This window comes from Musca autumnalis, unplaced genomic scaffold (assembly GCF_047663935.1).
Source record: "Musca autumnalis isolate F117 unplaced genomic scaffold, ASM4766393v1 scaffold_4, whole genome shotgun sequence".
In the NCBI taxonomy this organism is placed as follows: Eukaryota; Metazoa; Arthropoda; class Insecta; order Diptera; family Muscidae; genus Musca; species Musca autumnalis.
In genome coordinates this window covers 175,539,689-175,556,987 of record NW_027411977.1, presented here as the reverse complement: position 1 = coordinate 175,556,987, position 17,299 = coordinate 175,539,689, and the positions used below count along the sequence as shown (strand labels likewise).

The 17,299-nt window shown below is 36.8% G+C and overlaps 1 long non-coding RNA gene across 1 annotated transcript; it reads left to right on the top strand.

Annotated features, from left to right (window-relative positions):
- Nucleotides 1-7,508: 7,508 nt before the first annotated feature.
- Nucleotides 7,509-8,833, top strand: LOC141400829 (uncharacterized). The gene is made up of 2 exons (XR_012412205.1): nucleotides 7,509-7,706; nucleotides 7,785-8,833. It is a non-coding gene; the product is annotated as an uncharacterized lncRNA (long non-coding RNA).
- Nucleotides 8,834-17,299: the final 8,466 nt, after the last annotated feature.

The following is a 17,299-nucleotide window of genomic DNA, read 5'->3' as shown; positions in this document are numbered from 1 at the left end:
GGGTAAAATTTGGCACAAATTCATCACACAAACTAATCTTATCGTGTTAAACGATGGATCGCCTACACACTTTTCGACACATAAAACTTTTACTCATATAGACTTAACTATAGCTTCTCCTGCAATAGCTGTTCATTCTAATTGGGTTATAGATTCAGACCTTTACGGTAGTGATCATTATCCCATCTTAACATCATGTTTTTCCGAGGACAAAGTAGAAAATAACATAAATTATAAAGCTTTATTTAATACAAATAAAGCTAATTGGCCAAAATTTCACGATCTATCACTGAAATACTGCAGTGAAATACCTCTCAGTACTAATATCAATAAAGAAGCAGCTAATATACAAAAAATTATCCTTAAATCTGCCAATGAAACTATCCCAAGATATCCTCTTCACAAAAGTAAAACCTTTATTCCATGGAGGAATCAGGAATTGAACGATTTAAAAAAGAAAAGAAACCATCTGTTCAATAAATTTAAGAGAAACTGTACAAACGAAAACCTCATTAATTACCGAAAAGCTAACGCAGTGTATAAACGAAAACTCAAAATATCTAAAAAAGCCTCAATTGAACAATTTACATCTGTTATTAGCCAACATACTCCCACTGATAAAGTTTGGAAAAATATTCGCAGATTTTGTGGCATAAATCCCAAGATCGGTATTCATTGTTTAACTGAAAATGTTAAGACAACAATAACGAATAAATCCGACATCGCAAACGCTTTCTGCAAACATTGGTCAAACTTATCAAACGACTCAAACTTTCCTCAAACGTTTCAAAGCGCTAAAAATACCATCCTTCAAGGCGCAAAGCACTTGGTACCTTGCAAAGATGCTGAAATTATAGAAAATGAAATATCCCTTTTAGAATTTTCCAGTGCTATGGGAAAACTTAATGGAAAAACCCCTGGAATTGACGGCATAACATATAAAATGATAAACAATCTCTCTAAATCGAGCAAAACAAGAATTATCAAGTTGTACAACAATATTTTTTCAAATTTTATTCCTCAATTTTATAAAAACAGCTTAATTATCCCCATATTAAAACCCAACAGTGACAAAACATCTGTAAACTCATATCGTCCGATTTCTTTAAACCCATGTTCTTCCAAAATACTAGATAAAATAATAGCCAATCGATTATGGTGGTTTGTAAACAAAAACAAATTGATCAGTAGCAATCAATTCGGATTTAAAAAAGGGAAATCTATAGCAGATCCGCTTATTTATATGGACTACTTTATTACAAGATCTTTGAAAACTACCAGTCACCTCTCAATAGTTTCCCTAGATTTTGCCAAGGCTTTTGACAAAATAGGGATGCATACGGTATTAGACCAATTAGAAGATTGGAGAATTGGACCAAAGATATATAATTACGTTCGTAACTACTTGTTAAATAGGAAAATAAGAATAAGAGTAAATACATCTTATTCAGAATTATTGAAATTAGAAAATGGAATCCCTCAAGGATCTCCACTTTCAGTTATCCTATTTCTTATAGCTTATAACAAACTATCACAGTCGATAATGTTACATAAAGATCTAGACTTCATCGCTTATGCCGATGATTTCGTGATAATGAAAAAACTTGGAAGAAACAATAAACAGGACGTTACTATCGACTCTTTAGTGAATTGCATTGAAGAGTGGTGTAATTATTCTGGTGCAGAACTGTCTCTAAACAAATGTAAACATCTACACATATGTAGAAAAAAGAATTGCTCCCCCGTTCTAAAATCTAACAATATTCAAATACAGTCTGTAGACAATCTTAAGATACTTGGAATTACTTTTAACAAACGTTATAAATGGAACAGTCACATTGATCAATTGTCAAATTCTTTAAATAAGCAACTTAATATTTTAAAATGTCTTTCCAACAAAAAGTTTTGCTGCAGTACCGCATCTCTGGTGTCATTAATAACTCCGCTCATTCTATCAAGAATTTGTTACGGTATTTACCTTTATGGAAATACCTCTAAAAGTAATTTAAATAAAATAAAAACTATCTACAATTCAGCATTGAGAATGTGTCTTGGTGCACACCGGACAACAAAAATATCTAACATGCTTTTCGAGGCTAACTTATTTACAATAGAGGACTACAAGTATTTACATACTTGCAAGCTCTTTAAATCAATTCTAATAAATGACGGATCTCCCATTCCACAATTGTTAAATAAAATTAAAAACACAAACATTTTTAAGACAACAGACTCCGTCTTAAACCGCATAGTCTATCTATGCGATGAGTGGAATATCCCATACAACAAAAAAACAAATAAAAATTTCCAGTCACATATAAATTTTCACCCACGTCTTATTGATACCTCTCTGAGAAGATATAACAAAGATAATACAATCAGTGAAGTATATCAACATGAATTCCAAATGATTCAGGAAAATTTAAAAGGTTATACCTCCCTATACACAGACGGTTCCAAACAGGGAGATAAAGTGACATTTAGTGTAATTGAAAACCAACATATACTCAAAATTTCAAATTTACCGGAATACACTTCAACTTTTTCGTCTGAAGTTATTGCAATACATGAAGCTCTTCAATATGCAAAAAGATGCAACAAGAAGTACGTTATTTTCAGTGACTCTTTGTCTGCCTTGGACGCAATATTAAACCTAAATAATACTGATTTCTACATATCTTCTATAAGAAACATATTAATTCAACAAAATCCAAAGTGTAAGCTTGTCTGGGTGCCAGGACACAAAAACATAACAGGTAATGAGTTGGCTGATAAAGCCGCAAAATCTGCTATTAACAGACCTTTGATTGTCACAGAAAATCTTACAGTAAAAGATATTAATAAATTTTTTAAATCAACATTCCTCATGAAAAGAAATGAAATCTGGGATAGGACCTCTTCATGGTACAAGTACCTAAACTTCAATAAAAGCTGCATTTCTGATTACCTTAGAAAAGAAAACACATTTACAAGAAAGGATGAAATTGTCGCCATTCGTCTCAGGCTTGGTTACACTAAGCTTACTCATGATCACATTATCGACAAACAGAAAGACAAACTATGTTGTCTTTGTAAACAAACTACTTCCAACATACAACACTTTGTATCATGCCCAATTTTAAAAACCCTTGAAACAAAGCATATCCCTCAAACAAATATGATTGATATACTAAAAAACTTAAACAACGTTAATAAAAAATATCTCGTTAGCTTTCTGAAGAATTGTGACCTTTATTATTCCATTTAAGAACACTTCTAAATAAATACCTAATTTATGCTCAAATTGTTATTATCATAATTATGTTTATATAATTAAATAATTAATATTTACCTGTGTAAGCCTAAGACCTCTGCAGTCATGGCTTCACTTCCTTTATACTTGTAATTTAGTTATAAGTATAAATATGAAATAAATAAATAAATAAAAAATAAATATTTTGTCTTGTTAAAATATTAAAGAAACCTTATATTGCAATTTTCTCCTCGTCTATAGAAAAAGTTTCTGAATTGAATTTCGTATAGGCTTCTTTGAAAATACTCACCATTTTTTTAGTTATTGAAAGGAAGTTTATAAAATTCTTATTACATTGAGCTTTGCACAATTTTGAAAAATTGATATACAGAAATGCTAGTGCTAATAGGTCTGTCTGGTTACCCTAACCCCCTGTTTTTGTAAAAGTTTTTACTCTTCTCACACGAACTGTCAAATTTTGTAGATCGATTTACTCGCCTCAGCGGAAATGTAGAGCTCTGATTTTTAAAAGAGGATTTCTTAACTATATATGGAACGCGTCTACGAAAAATTAGGTCCTTATGTCATCTGGGGGCTGAGCTATGGATGCCTTAATTATTACGAATATAGACGAACGAACAAAAAATAGTTACAACAAGTAAGAACGGCGTTAAGTTCGGCCGGGCCGAACTTGTTATACCCTCCACCACAAGTTGTATTGAAGTAAAAAGGAATAATTAGTTTCCTTTCGTGTATGAAGAAGACTTAATAATAAATTTCAGCAATTTCGTTAAAAAGATGTGAGGCACCGTTCTATGGGGGCTATTTCAAAACGTCGATCTATACCGACAAATTTCTGACGGAAAATTTTTAGGCTCAAAGAAGACAAAATACCAAATTTCCTATATTTCGGTAAGAGAATGTGGCTAAAACTAAAAAAATACTTAAAATCAAGAAGTTTGCTTCTATTAGGATATAGGAAGACGTGGACCTATACTGATAATACTCTTCTCGAATATTTTATAACTCTTGGAAGACGAAATAACGAATAACGGATACTGACGTCACAATCTTCAGTATTACGAAAATCCGAAGGTACCGTTCTATGGGGGCTATATCGAAACGTGGACCTATACCGACGAATTTTAGTCAGAAAAGGGGCAATATGAAAGCGTGGACCTGTACAGACATATTTCTGACGAACAGTTTTATATCACATTGAAGACTAAATACCAAATTTCAACCATTTTGGTGGAATATTGAAGACACAACCTTCAAAATACGAAAAATCGGGAGGTACTTTTCCATGGGGCTATATGAAGGCGTGGACCTATACCGACAAATTTAAAGGGGAAGTTTGAGTACCCCCAACGAAGTCTAAATAACAAATTTCAGCCATTTCGGTGGAATATTGAGGCCACAACGTTTAAAATACCGAAAATAGGGAGGTACCGTTCTATGGGGCTATATGAAGGCATGGACCGATACCGACAAAGTTCTGGGGGAAAGTTTTATACCACCGACGTAGACTAAGTACCAAATTTCAGCCATTTCGGTGTGATAATGAAGCTAAAACCTTCAAAATACCAAAAATCGGGAGGTACCGTTCTATGGGGGCTATATGAAGGTGTGGACCGATAGCGACAAAATTCTGGAGGAAAGTTTTATACCCCTAAAGAAGACTACGTACCAAATTTCAGCCATTTTGGTAGGATAATGAAGCTAAAACCTTCAAAATACCGAAAATCGGGAGGTACCGTTCTATGGGGGCTATATGAAGGTGTGGACCGATAGCAACAAAATTCTGGGGGAAAGTTTTATACCCCTAAAGAAGACTACGTACCAAATTTCAGCCATTTTTGGTAGGATAATGAAGCTAAAACCTAAAAAATACCGAAAATCGGGAGGTACCGTTCTATGGGGGCTATATCAAAACGTGGACCGATATATCCCATTTTCAATACCAACCATCCTGCAAGTAATAAAAACTTCTGTACCAAATTTTGACTCTCTATCTTTAAAATTGCGAGCTGTATCTTGATTTCAACAGACAGACAGACGGACGGACGGACGGACAGACGGACATGGTCAAATCGACATAGAATTTTATGCTGATCAATAATATATATACTTTATAGGGTCTCCGACGAATATTTCGATGTGTTACAAACGGAATGACAAATTTAATTATACCCTCCATATGGTGGAGGGTATAAAAACAGGGGGTAAGTCCTAAGTCCCAATTTACATTAAGGCCCCCACTCATTTATCAGTCTGTGCCGTCAGTCCGATGAACCCTTTCTGTATGTGTGACTGACAAGTGTGTAGCACGAAGCATCAGTCAAGTCTAAAAATCATGAATTTCTCCTCCAAAAATGAATGAATTCTACGTTTTTTGTGTTCCAAAACCAACATTATTTTCTGTTTTTCAAAATTATTTATTGACAATTTGAAAATAAACACAATTCACCCAGACTGATGGGGGTTCATTTTGAAATCAAAACTATTTTGATTTTCATCAGTCTTGGAAAACTCACACATACATTCTCAAAATTTCAAAAATTTACACATATTACCATAAATGCTGGCAGTCAGACTGACTAAAGAGTGGGGGCCTTTAGGCGAGTTTACTTGCGGCAATTGTCAGTTTGTAGGTGAGAGAGGGTGCTGAGAGGCAAAGGGTTACCGTATGCCTCACCTCTCTCTCCTACAAAATGACAATTGCCGCAAGTAAACTCGCCCGATGTAAATTGGGACCAATTTACATTAGGCAAGTTTACTTGCGGCAAGTCCCTGTTTGTGGAGAGACACATAAGGGGAATGGAAATGGAAAAAAAATTGCTCGTACCGGCAATTTTCAGGCAATTCCTTTTATATTTTCCGTATTTGACATTATTTTCATTGTTTTGAAAACAAAACTTTTCGGAACAGAATTGCCTTTTACTGCTGTGCTTAAAAGCGTGTGTGGTGAAAAAGTAGAACATATGCCCAGCAAAATAAATTGGAAGTAGTGCAATGTGGACTAGTTCTTTCACGGCATGTTTTGATGCAGTTCAAATGGAGTCGTGAAAAAGGCACTCCATTCCTCACATTTTAACTGCACTTGGATGCAATCCAAATCACATCCACTTGTCACATTTTAACAACATCCGGATGCAGTTCAACGGAGTCGTGAAAAGGCACTTCGTTCGCTACATTCTATTATCAGTTATTAGAGATCCCTACAAGTACATAAATCAGTTTGTACAGGCAGCGGCATACATTATCCAAAAAGAGATAAGCGTGTTAACATTTCCAAAAATTTTTAATATAAAATAAAAAATATTTAATTTGCAAACATTTTTTCTGTAAGAAAATTTCACAATGGAGTGCTGTTGGAGTACATGTCGAAATAAAAAATATTTAATTTGCGAACATTTTTTGGGTAAGAAGATTTCTCAATGGAGTGCTGTTGGAGTACATGTCGAAATCTTAACTGGTGATGGGAAGACAATATCAAACTCATTTAGCAGATGAAGCAAGAACAGTTAAGCTTGGATTAAATGGAGAGTGGAGGGAACACGCATTTTTGCAATTGAATTCAATGGAGAATTTTCACAAATTGTGTTAATGTAATAAAGTTCTTAATATTTTTGTTTTACACAAATAATAAATGCATTTTATTTGTTCTGGGATATTTTGTAATGGCTTGCACACATTCCGAAGAATGTATCAAAGCACGTGCTTTGGACTGCATCCTATTCTACCCCCAAATGGTTAGTTAAAATTCAATGCCAAAGGGTCAGTTAAAATGCAGTGCCAAAGGGCCTGTTAAAATACAGTGCAATGGATCTTTCAGTAGTCATGCTCTTGTAAAAATCATGAGTGAAAATGATAATAATTTGATTCACTTCCAAAGTCTGTGTTTAGACACACGGGAAAGTAAATTCAGTTTTTAGGCAATAGGGTGTAGGAAAGAGTATTGAGGAGCTCTTTCCTCTCCGCTCTCTCCCAAAAACTCAATTTACTTTCCCGAGAAATTTGTGTGTCTAAACACAGACAAATCACTTCCCAGCAAAAAGTTTGCCTCCAAAGAGGCAATTAAATCATACCCAGCAAAAAAGTTTGGAAGTAGTGTGTTGTGTCACCCTGTCAGCCATGCGTCGTATTACACGAATCACCACGCCTGTGCAACACTGTTATTGATCATATGTTTTGCTGACGTGGCGGCAACACATTGGTCGATGCATTTTTCGCATTGGTGATCCCTATACGGCCAGCATATGTTTTTTGCATCATTTGCAAAAGTAGCAGCCGGCGAAACAACATCACAAAGAACAAGAAGGAATTTTGCAGAAATCGTGTTGGTGGTATACATACTAAATAAGTTAGAGAATTGTACATCCAATTGGATGTACATAAACGTTTTATTGATTTTGGTGGGAACAATTGTTAGACACAATTGTAATTAAACCTGGTGCAGCAAACTAAAAAGGTGAGTTAATGCACGTTAAAAGGATTACACCGAAACAATATTTTTAAGCATTTTATTGCTTTTTTTTTGTCCCTACAGGATTGTCACATGGGTGATACTGTACCCAGTGCTAAACCACGTTTTTGGAAAAAGCATTGTGGCGTAACGGTACTATGGTACCACACCATCATTATATCTGGCTGAGAACAAATTGTTATACTACAATGCCTGCTACTAAAACGCGATCAAACACCGGTTTATAATAAAACAATTGTTGAAATTGTTACCCCAAAAAGAAATAAATACATTTATTGCCACTCAACACAGATTTATGCCGTTTTCGAGCATGTTCCACGGCAGCTAATTGGAAGATTTCCAATTGGCTAATGCAAGTACAGTCATAGACTTGGATAGTAACCAAAAATCCACAACTGCCCGGTTACCAAACGACATTCAAGTGAAGCTTTCAATTTGTGATGCATGCGGAAACACTTCAGTGTGTTTCGCCAGCTGCTAAACGAAAATTTTTGGGAAATTTCCACCAGACCCAACAATAAACTTTTGCACCCCAATCAGCCATAACGCTGAGGCGTCATTCATATAAACATTTCGAGCTTTCATGCCGGCCCCTTTATGGCGCAAAACACCTCAAGTTTTCCAAAAGGATTTGAATTTTGATGCCCGCAATATCGGAGACAGATGTTCAGAACAATTAGTGACCGTTTTTCAAGAAAATTTAACCACCACGTGGACCATACACTGCAGTGCAAAATTTAATTTAGATGAGAATCCAATTCATATCAACTTTAGTCGCAGCCATCATTCATCACATCATGCCAATAGCCCATTTAACAGCAATAGCACAGATCATCATCACCAATAGACTGGACATTAAGTATTTTTCATCATCATACCCATCATTATCACAATCATAGTTCATCATCACCATCATAACATAGCCTAAATTCTCTGGATGTACTGTAAGTAGAACCGTGATTGAATTGAAGACCTAAGTGAAGCCGCAGTGCAGCAATCGAATTATTGAATGTTTTATGTGATTTTTTTTAGTTTGGTTATAATTTTCTTCACGGAATTATAATCAAACACATTTATACATAAACAGTTTGGCTTTGATTGAGCATATTGAATCTTTCATGTGATTTTACTAAGAACTGAGATAAGCTTGGTTATAATTTGGTTCACGGAATTATAATCAAACGCATTTACGTATAACAAATTTTGTATGTTTAAATTAAACACGTATGGATTTTAAAGTGCGTAATATTAGAATCAACATTCAATAATTGCGGTCACATACTATCCATCTGTATGAATATAATTATCTAGTATTTTATATTGGATCTCATCGTAATTATTAAGTACAATTATTGCCCAATATCATAACCTACAGATCAGTCACACCTTCTTTCTGAATATATGTATATATATTTATATATATGCATATCGATCGAGTAACAGATTTGAATATAGAGAAAAATTGATGAATAATTTCATTTATACACCCGAGTGTAATTATTAACATACTTATAATTGTGCATGTGTTTAATTATACCGTTAATTGTTGATTATACCCTCATGGATGCATTTATATACGGATTTTTTTTATATATGTTCAGAAAGGTGTTAATTGTCGATCAGATATATTGTTAATTTTTTTTTTATTGTTGATAATACCAAAATATTGAATCTTTCCATCGATACGAAATTATATATTTTTTTAATCTTGTACGATGCACCTCAGCGATACCCCTATTTAATTGATTTTTCCAAATTCATATATAAATCCATGGCTTCCCATGGACAAACCCCAATACCCATTCGAGCTCGATAGGTTGAGGTATTTATTTTGGCTTTAAAGTAAATTCTATATTGTGCGTGGAGACGCATAATAATAGGGAGATCACCAGAGAGTGTATCCTTAACCTTTTTAGAACCTCATAGTTTATCATTTTTACATTGGTAATATTATTTCATAATATTACTTCTTCAATTCACTTAAACAGAAAAAAATGGAATTAAAGTATTACTAGACTTAAGCATAATAGCCTTAAGTAATCATAAGCCTTAACCTGAATTGTTTTATACGTACATGAATAAATGTAGTGATGAATCTTGTATATAAGGAAAACGATAAAAATATGAATTAATTTGGAGAAAATAATAATAAGGTAATGTAAAGGTAACTGGGCAGTCATAATCTACGTTTGGGGGTCTTCATAGTCATGAGGCCCATTAGGGGGTTTATGTTAGAAACCCACAGGGAGGGCAAAAGGGTACCCACACTTCACCTAGGGGTACCCACAACAACAACAACATCCAAATTCGATACAACAACAAGTCCGTTTATGATTTTATTTTTTTTTTAAATTGATATGACATTTATTTTTTTGTATGTGGCCAAGTGCGACTCCTCGCCGCTAGGGCTTAGCCGGAGCCAACGTAGTTGAGTACCACGTCCACCTTGGTAACCAATAGAGGTCATACTTGCCTGCCACATAACAATAAATGGCGCCCAACGTAGAAGCCAACGTTATGGCAACGTTTAGGTTTTGGATTTAATGCTTTGCATTAGATGTCTAGTGTTATTTCCATACCTAAAACTTTTTGTGAGACTTTTAGAATCTGATTTTGATTATGTGTCTTGAGTTGTTGTTAAACTACAACACTCAATTGCAATACTTCGATTCGGATGATTTATATCTCGAAATTTCATCTTTTAGAGAAATATTTTAGTCGTCTTGAAAAATAGTTTGTATGGCATTTTCAATTTGTGACAAAATATTATTGTGAGTTAATCATATTGTTAATATTGGCAGTTGGTAGTATATAGTCATTCACCATCGATTTGTTTATGATTGAGGGTAATTTGCGATATTACCCAACAGCCTATTTAATGTTATATCAATTTTTGAAAACTTTTTGAAAAATTTTCTGGATGTTTGAATTTTGGATTTTCACTCGTTGTTGTTGTTTATAATTAATTATGACTGACCCAAACCTCTTTACATTGGCCTTCTTATTATATATGAACGATAAACATTTAAAGATTTGTTTTCCGAACATTATCTGATTTAATTTTCTGAAGAAGAAAATTGGAATAATCCTTCTTGATATTTTAAATCCTATATTCTTGATTCTTTGCGATTTGCTGCTGATGATTTGAGACTTCATGTTGATTGATTTTGGAAATTTGGTTAAAGCGAATATTTTGACGAAATTGCACTCAATGTTCGTCAGTGTAGTAAACATTGAATTTGGATTCAAAGCTTATTTTTGAAAAGAGTAATTTTTTGTTGAATACAGTTATTGACATTAATTGTCGCACACTTTAAGACTTTGTATTTCGTTTTCTTTACTTTCTGGCACCTACACTAGAGGGAATTTTTGGCCCAATTTTATTTCCTGTCTGGTTTGAAAATTGAATGTGAAGCATCGTCGTGGAACCTGGTGAAACTTTTTTTTTTTTGAGATTTCTGTGGGTGATCTGCAGTGCATTAGTCTTGTTAGATTTCTTCATTTTTCTACTGTTACCATTCTTTTCCGATTGCGTGAGGCAAAGGGTCGTCGCCCTCGAGACATTTGTTTCTTTTTTTCTATATAATTTAAAAGACTGCAGGAGGGGTTTGATAGGCTCAAACTACTGATTGCTAGTTCTTACTTTTAAAATATATACGCTTTGAGTAGCAATATATTTTTGTTTGTTTTCACGTACACACAGGGTGTACACAGAACTGGACTAACTGTTTCCGAAGACTGGTCTTCAGTTCGACTCGAGGTCAGCTGAAGTACCTTAAGGTTGTAGGGGCGGTTAGTCTGGAGAGCCTTCGGACGGCAGCGCTCAACCTTGAGTTGGAGCATTTTCCGTAGGACTGGTTGTTGTCTGGTTGTCGATTTCTCAGTGTATCTTTAGAAAGCCGTTCTATGCTTAACTAAAGATACACTGAAGAGACCTCGAGTAACTTTTTGAGGAAATTCTAACTGGCAACAATCACTCCTACGTTTTGAACAGTTTACCCCATAGAACAATAGGGGTAGGCGAAGAGGACTGAAGAGCCTATCGAAGTCCTATTTTTTTTCTTCACCAGCTAAGACCTTTCTTTTTCTGATTCGAATATTATTCGAACTAATTTTACCCGGACTTACGTACATTTATACTGATCTACCACAGCCTAGAGGAAAATAATTTATTGCCTCGATTTATTCTGTTATACAGAATTTCTGAGCATTTGTTCTGGTTTCGAGATACTTTGTAAGATTTATTGATTTTTGATTCGATTCATTTCGAAAATACCTGACCTGTTGGAACCATTTAAATTTTCATATTGAGTTTTGTTGCGTATGAGATTTTCTATATTGGACTTTTCGGAACCTTAAGGCAGTAACCGTGATTGACTGTTTCATCTATATATCTTTGGTATTTTTGTTGAATTTATGGTATCATACCTACCTTTTTGAAAACCTGTCGGTCATTAGGGAAGACATTTTTGGATTTTGAGCTTTTTATTGAAATTTCTTGTTGGACTGAGTAGTACAAGGACTTTTTTTTTTTTTTTGTAACTTTTGTTGATTTGTGGGACATCATGCAGTCTGCTACAGGTGCTAAGCCAAAAACTTACAGCATTATTACCAGGTCGACAAGTCAAGCAGTGGGAGAAGCTGCTGGAACTGAACCAGGTACCGGATCAGGTATCCCAGCTAGCGCTGATGGCAATGATCTGCCTACACCAAACGAATTTGCAAGTCCACCTACTCTTTCGCAAGTAAATGAGCAACCAAGCACAATTACTGGACCTTCTTTTAGCCCTTTGACTATTCGTGGCAATGATGAAGATCAGGTTGATAGGCTTAGTAGCACAGGAGTTCTTGAGGTAGTTCAGTCCGCCTTAGAGGCCACCCAAGCATCAATGGTTGAAACCATGAAAAAGGAAATGCAGAAAGCGGTTGCTGCTGCAGTTCAAGCTGCTTTTTCTCAATCTTCCGTTCCTCCAGCTAATCCTATTAACAGACAAGAACCACATTCTCAAAGCATTGATTGGCCTCATGATTTGCCACCACTACAAACCGATACCAGACATGCAGGATCGGGTAGTAGAAACCAGGAAGTTCCAAATCGAAATAGGGAAGATTTTAGCAGGCCCAGGTATCCATATCTCAGTAAGTGGGGCATTAAGTTTGATGCCACCCCAAAGACACCAAATGTCGAAGATTTCATCTTTCGAGTAGAAAGGCTTCGAAATAGTTATGGCTGCCCAGAACAAGAATTGGTGGATGAATTTCATCATTTACTGGAAGGCCGTCCTTGTCAGTGGTACTGGGGTCTGATCCGTCAATATCCAAATTTGAACTGGGAGATGTTAAAGCTGTGTATAGTTAGGGAATTCCAGCGTTTTCAATCAAATCTTGATGTAATGAGGCAGATTATGGACAGGAAGCAGGGGAGAGATGAGTCTGCTACACAATATATAGACGCTATAAATAATCTGCGTACTCAATTAAGGGAACCTTTGAAAGATTTTGAAGTTATAGACATCCTCAAAGCTGGATTGAAACCCAAACTTGCCCATTTAACATTTAGTGGCACTTTTTATTCGGTGGAACAATTCCGAAATGAAGTTAGGAAAGCTGAAGAGTTTCTTGAAAGGGAATCGTCGATGAGATTTAGAACAGGCCAACCCCCTCGAATGATAAATGAAATTAACGATTCTGACTTTGATGATCTAGTCCATGATGTTGAGGAGTTGCGTTTACGGCAGAAGCCAACTGGTGTTTCCAAAAATGAGCCTTCACGGTGTTGGAATTGCGGCAGCAATGGCCACATTTTTAAGAATTGCTCCAGTTCTCATCGTTCAGTATTTTGTTTCCGCTGCGGATCACCAGGTGTTACCACTCCACAATGCAATAACTGCAAACAAATTAGTCGTTCTAATGTTTCTAAGTCCGAATCCATAGCTACTCAGACAGTGGATTGACTAGCCTCTACTGATGTTTCCACGTCTACAGATCCAATTCTTTCTGATCCATGTAGAGTATTACCCAGACCTTCCAATAACTTAGCCAGAACCAAACCTGATTTGACATTACCTTTTCACGTCCGCATGGCCAATTATATGAAGACTCGTGATAGAATATTCAATTCCGAAATAACGGCCGATACCACTGTTTTTGTTTCCAAACGTATTATAAAGACTCGTGAGCGATATAAACGTAGGCGACTTAAGAGGTTATCAATATCGTCTGCTCAATTTTCTGATTTTAGACCCAATGATCCTCGACCATTTAGAGAAGTTCTTGTTAATGGAGTATCAGTTTTAGCTCTTTTTGATAGTGGAGCCAGTGTCACCTGCTTAGGTAAAAATTGTTTTTCTTTGGTTGATAAATTAAATCTGAAGGTTAATCCGGTATATAAATGTAGCGTCGGTACAGCTAGTGGCCAGCGAGTTTCTTGTTCTGGTAAAGTTAGTGTTGAGCTCTCGTACGACGGTAAGACGAAGACCATGGATGTTTATCTTATTCCTGGTCTCGAGAATTCCATGTACTGCGGGGTAGACTTTTGGAAAGAGTTCAGTGTAGCACCAAAACTTATTAGCAGCTTAGAGATCCATTCCGATAAAGTAGATTCCGATATGCATATCTTGTCCGATGACCAATTAGCCATGCTTGAGAAAGCTAAGGAAAGTTTTAGAGATTTTGAGAAGCATGGTCTCGGCAAGACAGATCTGGAGGAACATGTCATTGACACTGGGGATGCTGTCCCCATAAAACAGCGACATTATCCAGTATCGCCAGCTGTCGAGTCTCTTATATATCAGGAATTGGATCGCATGTTGAGTCTAGGTGTTATAGAACCAAGTACAAGTCCATGGAATTCGCCAGTCACACTCGTACGTAGAGGCGAAAAGAACAGGCTTTGCTTGGATGCACGCAAGCTAAATGAAGTTACCGTAAAAGATGCGTATCCGCTACCATTTATAGATGCACTTTTAGGCAGGCTACAAGACACTTATTATATATCAAGCATAGACTTGAAGGATGCATTTTGGCAAGTGCCTCTGGCAACAGAAAGCCGTCCGAAGACTGCGTTTACAGTTCCGGGGAGACCACACTATCAATTTACCGTCATGCCGTTTGGGTTGTGCAAGCCAGCCCAACGGTTATGTCGGTTAATGGATAGAGTGATCTCACCGGAACTGAAAAACAAGGTTTTCGTATACCTCGACGACTTGTTAGTAGTTTCTCCGGATTTTGATTCACATGTCGAACTACTTCGTCAGGTAGGTGAAATGTTGACCAGGGCAAACTTGACCATCAATCTCAAGAAATCCAAATTTTGTCGTCGAGAGCTTAGATACCTCGGGTATATTGTCGGGGCAGGAAAATTAAAGCCTGATCCATCAAAGATTAACTCAATCACTGATATTCCAATTCCAAAGTCCGCTAGAGATGTTCGTAGGTTTCTAGGGATGGCTTCTTGGTTTAGGCGCTTCATCAAAGACTATGCTGAGATAACCGCTCCTATGACTAGCACCTTGAAGAAGGGCAAAACTTTTTCATTCGATGAAAATGCGATCGAGGCTTTTAACAAATTAAAAGTAGCTTTGTCTACCAGTCCTGTTTTGAGCCATCCTGTATTCGATAAAAGATTTTACGTCCAATGTGACGCCTCCAATCTTGGGTTAGGGGCAGTGTTGTTCCAGCTAGACGCTGAAGGTCTGGAACGTCCCATCGCCTTTCATTCCGCTCAGTTGACGAAAGCTGAACGGAATTATAGTGTCACTGAGCGGGAGTGCTTAGCCGTGATCAGTGCAATAAAGAAATTCCGTCCCTTTATTGAAATGATGCCTTTCACGGTTATCACTGATCACAGCGCTTTGAAATGGTTGATGGGGCAGAAAGATCTCAGTGGTCGGTTGGCGAGGTGGAGCTTGAAGCTTCAGGCTTTTAACTTCGATATACAGCACAGAAAGGGATCACAAAATGTAGTCGCGGACACTTTGTCTCGTTTACACATGGATGAAATCAACATGTTCACTGATGAAAAGCCCTTGATTGATTTAAGTTCGCCCGAATTCAAGAATGAAGAATACACACAGTTGTTAGAATTGGTACGCGAGAACCAAGAAAGTCTTCCCGATTTGAAAATTGTCGATTGTTTTGTTTATAAAAAGACACTTCCTGCCGATGGCACACCGGTTCACGAAAATTTCATATGGAAACTCTGGGTTCCCATCAGTTTAACCGAAAGTTTAATCGAAAACGCTCACAAGTCTGTATTAAAGAGTCACTGTGGTATTGGTAGGACGATAGCTGCTCTTCGACAATATTTTTACTGGCCGAAGATGGCAAAGCAAGTTCGTGATTATATTAACTCATGTGTTTTGTGTAAGGAGACTAAAGCTCCAAACAAGGTATTAAGATCGAAGATGGGAAACGAGACCATCACTGATAGGCCATGGCAGAAAATTTTTATAGATTTTATAGGACCTTTTCCGCGGTCTAAGTTAGGCAACGCGTATGTTTTCATTGTGTTAGATCACATGACCAAATTTGTTCTTTTGAAGCCTTTAGCGAAGGCCAACTCGCGAAATGTTATCCGATTTTTAGAAAGTGAAGTGTTTCACAAGTTTGGCGTTCCGCAAACCGTTCACTCGGACAACGGGAAACAGTTTATTTCGTCCGAATTCACTTCCTTTCTAGATCGTTATGGTTGCACTCAAATCCGAAACGCGGTATATTCTCCACAGGCGAATGCATCGGAGAGAGTCAACCGAACAATTATCGCGGCGATTAGAACGTATGTGTCCGAAGATCAGAAAGATTGGGACCGATATTTATCAGCAATTGAATGTTCACTTCGGTCCACCATCCATACATCCATAGGATGTTCTCCTTATTTTTCACTGTTCGGAACACACATGATCACACACGGTAGCGCGTATGCTTTAGCGAAGAAACTAGGCACTTTGGAAGATGGATCGGTCGAAATTATACCGAAACACAACGTTCACGATTTAATTAAGACTTCGATTAAAGAGAAACTTCACGATTCGTATGAGAAGTCAGCGGCACGTTATAATACACGGACACGCGAGGTTAACTTTCAGCCAGGACAGGAAATACTTAGACGGAACTTCATTTTGAGTGACGCTTCGCGCCATCTTAATTCAAAGCTCTGTAATAAGTTTGTCAAATGTAGGGTTGCCAGAAAGGTAGGAAATTCACTTTACGAAATAGAAGATCTACAAGGACGAAAGATAGGGGTCTATCACTCGAAAGACCTTCAACACATGGTTCCGATTAAGTAGATGCCCGGCTGTTGCTTTGATGTTTTCGTTTATTTATCTCAGGGTCGCAGTTCTTCCCCACGTCAAAGTTGTTGTAGGTTGACTTCCCGAATTAGTTTTCCTCCGACGGGTCTTCGGTAACTCTTCGGGTTTGTTGTGTCACCCTGTCAGCCATGCGTCGTATTACACGAATCACCACGCCTGTGCAACACTGTTATTGATCATATGTTTTGCTGACGTGGCGGCAACACATTGGTCGATGCATTTTTCGCATTGGTGATCCCTATACGGCCAGCATATGTTTTTTGCATC